The 3520-nt window shown below is 45.8% G+C and overlaps 1 pseudogene; it reads right to left on the bottom strand.

The window, feature by feature from the left end:
• Nucleotides 1-418: 418 nt before the first annotated feature.
• On the bottom strand, nt 419-3210 carry LOC101641878 (annotated as a pseudogene).
• Between the last annotated feature and the right edge of the window lie 310 nt (nt 3211-3520).

The following is a 3520-nucleotide window of genomic DNA, read 5'->3' as shown; positions in this document are numbered from 1 at the left end:
AGCCAGGCTTGCAAGGTCGAATTCGAGTCATGATAGTGGGAGCGGGGAGGAAACATTTAGGAACTAGAGGAAAGTTGTATTTCTCATCGTTGTTACATTGCACCCTGACTGGCTCGTCTCCTCCCCGAGACCCCTCTGCAAGGGGATCTCCAGTGGATCAGGCCATTTTTTATAACGACCGTCATACTCACCTGTTGAGTTTTGTAATAATTTGCTTCAATTTTACATTTTTAGGTTTCTTTTTGACTTCTGACAGATCTATTAGGTTTTGTTATTCTCACTTCACCAGTCTCTCCTCTGGTTGACGGACATCTTCATTGCGATGTCTTAGCATATCTGCTTTTCAAGTTTGCTCAGATGGTTCCAATTACCTTTTTTCTTCTGGCAAAGAAAATGTATGACATGTGCACCATCAAACTTATGATCTTGGCCTTTCCTTCTTGCCTTTGTATGAGGCCAAGAGGGACACATTGGCTACTTTGACAACCTTAAAGTGGATTCCAGGAATGTCACCAATGGCATGACCTTTGTGACCAAATCCAGCCACCGGAACATCATCGTTTTCCTCAATAAAATTCCAGCACCCGTCCTCAATAAAATTCCAGCACCTGTCGTTGGGCACAAAGCCTGTCATTTTCTTGCCGTTCTCAATCAGCTGGACACGGACACACTTTCGAATGGCAGAATTTGGCTATTTGGCTTCCACTCCCATTTTTCCCAACACAATTCCCTTTGCATGGGAAGCGTCTCCAAAGGGGTTGGCTTTCAGAGCTGTGCCCAAATGGGCTTCTTTGTACTGTTGATCGTGCCATTTCTGGTTCCTCTGGTGGCTGCAGAGCTTCCTAGCAGTATGAAGACCTCGACCCTTGCCGATGTTGGCGGTGCCGTGACCCCCAGCGAAAGAGAAAGATTGCACAGTGGTTCCAATTACTTTTATTTCATCAGGAGTATATTTGGACTGTTAGCATTGTTTTTTATTTACTTTGCTCAAAAATATTTATTGAGCACATACTACCTGTGGCAGTTACATAATCTGTCATCAATTTGAGGCTTAAAAGTGAAGGGGTGGAGTTTAGGCTGTCAATCAGATTGCAAACATCATTTGGAGGTGCTAAGGAGACAAATAGCTCATTGGAGGTGGGACACAGGCTTGCTCCCTTACATTGCAGTTAACAAGTCACATGGAGACAGGCTGATGGCAGCCAGAGCCTCGGAGCTGGAGAAGCCACGTGGAGACCCCTGCCAGGGCTGAGATGTTTACACCACCACTGGATCCTCAAGACTTCCCGTCCACTGGCCTGTGATCTTCCTGCATTTGGCATCATTACACGTGTTTCTTGAATCTGAAGAGGACTCTGTCGATTGGTATCAGACATATGGGCTAATATCGTACTTAAGGACTTGATCTGGACTGGGCTGGGCTGTTTTTTTTAATGTACAATTATTTTTGGATAGAAAGCTCTTTCTTTTTTATTTTTAAATCATTTTTTTAGGGGCTCATACAACTCTTATCACAATCCATACATACATCAATTGTGTAAAGCGTATTTGTACATTCATTGCCCTCATCATTCTCAAAACATTTGCTCTCCACTTAAGCTCCCGGCATTAGGTCCTCATTTCCCCCCACCCCCCCCATGAGCCCTTGATAATTTATAAATTGTTATTTTGTCATATCTTGCCCTCTCCGACGTCTCCCTTCACCCACTTTTCTGTGTCCGCCCCCCAGGGAGGAGGTCACATATAGTTCCTTGTAATCGGTTCCCTCTTTCCTACCCACTCTCCCTCTACCCTCCCAGTATCGCCACTCACACCACTGGTCCTGAAGGGATCACCCGCCCTGGATTCCCTGTATTTCCAGTTCCTATCTGTACCAGTGTACATCCTCTGGTCTAGCCAGACTTGCAAGGTAGAATCCGTGTCATGATAGTAGGAGCAGGGAGAAAACATTTAGGAACCAGAGGAAAGTTGTATTTTTCATCGTTGCTACATCACACCCTGACTGGCTTGTCTCCTCTCTGAGACCCCTCTGCAAGGGGATCTCCAGTAGCCTACTAATGGGCTTTGGGTCTCCACGCCACACTACCCCCATCATTCACTATGGTAAGATTTTTTGTTCTGATGATGCCTGATACCTGATTCCTTCGACACCCCATGATTGCATAGGCTGGTGTGCTTCTTCCATGTGGGCTTTGTTGCTTCTGAGCTTGATGGCCGCTTGATTACCTTCAAGCCTTTAAGACCCCAGACACTATGCTTTTTGATAGCCGGGCACCATCGGCTTTCTTCGCCACATTTGCTTATGCATCCATTTGTCTTCAGTGGTCCGTTCGACACCTCTTGATCACACAGGCTGATATGTTCTTCCATGTGGGCTTTGTTGCTTCTGAGCTAGATGGCCGCTTGTTTGGTTTCAAGCAGAAAGCTCTTTCTTATATACATGTGGGTGTCTATGAATTTGTTTCTCTAGTCTACCCAGACTAACATACTACCTCTTGGATGAAAGAGCAACAGTCTTGGAAACACACAGGGAGGGGCAGTTCTCTGTTGTCTGTTGGGTTGTTATGAGTTGGACCGGCTCTCCAGTAGCAAGTACTCTCACTTAGGATGTCCTTAACATGTGTAGAATTCTTGTTGTATATAAATCTAGGGTGGAATGGTTCTTGTCCTTCTCTCCCTCCACCTGTCCTTTGCGCCCGTTACTTTCCCTTCTCTGCCCAGGGCACCTCTATCCAGCAGACTTGTCTGCAATGGTGGAAGTATCGTGCATCTGCCTGTCCCATTCAGTGACCATTAGCCATGTGAGCTATTGGGCACTTGCCATGTGGGTAGTGCAACCAAGGAACTGAAGTTTGCATTTTGTTTGCTTTTAATTCGTGTAAGTTTCAATATAATTTGCACAGGGACTGCGGTACTGGATGGCACCAGCGGTATTTTAATAATTGTCTGTTCTAACGCACTGGTCTCCCTGATTTCCTGTGGCTGGCTCAGAAAGTGGCAGTCTTACTAGACCAGTGCACCTGCTCCGTGTCATCGGGTCCATTCTGACTCATAAAACCCTAGATAGGGTTGCCGAGACTGCACATCTTTAACATAATCAGATAGCTTACATTTTCTCCCTCAAAGTAGCTAGTGAGTTTGAACTTTCCACTTTGTGGTTAACAGTCCTGCACTTGCCTGACAGTGCCATACCAGCACAATGTACAGCATCGTCCAGTTTCTAGTCTCTGTGCAGTGCATGTGACCTCTTGCTTTCTAGGTTTACCTTTTAGGATATACCTACATTTTGTAACATATTTTGTCAGTCTCTAAGGAACAACTGGACTCCATTCCAGCTTCTAGGCCAGCAGTTCTCAACCTGTGGGTCGCGACCCCTTTGGGGGTTGAACAACCCTTTCATAGGGGTCACCGGATTCACAGCAGTAGCAAAATGACAGTGATGAAGTAGCAACAAAAATAATGTTATGGTCGGAGGGTCACCACTACATGAGGAACTGTGTGAAAGGGTCGCCGCATGAGG

The sequence above is a fragment of the Echinops telfairi genome, unplaced genomic scaffold (assembly GCF_000313985.2).
Source record: "Echinops telfairi isolate 266 unplaced genomic scaffold, ASM31398v2 ScPeMD7_1;HRSCAF=3_0, whole genome shotgun sequence".
Lineage (NCBI taxonomy): Eukaryota > Metazoa > Chordata > Mammalia > Afrosoricida > Tenrecidae > Echinops > Echinops telfairi.
Note: the sequence above shows the minus strand (reverse complement) of the source record. Positions and strands in the feature narration are given on the sequence as shown.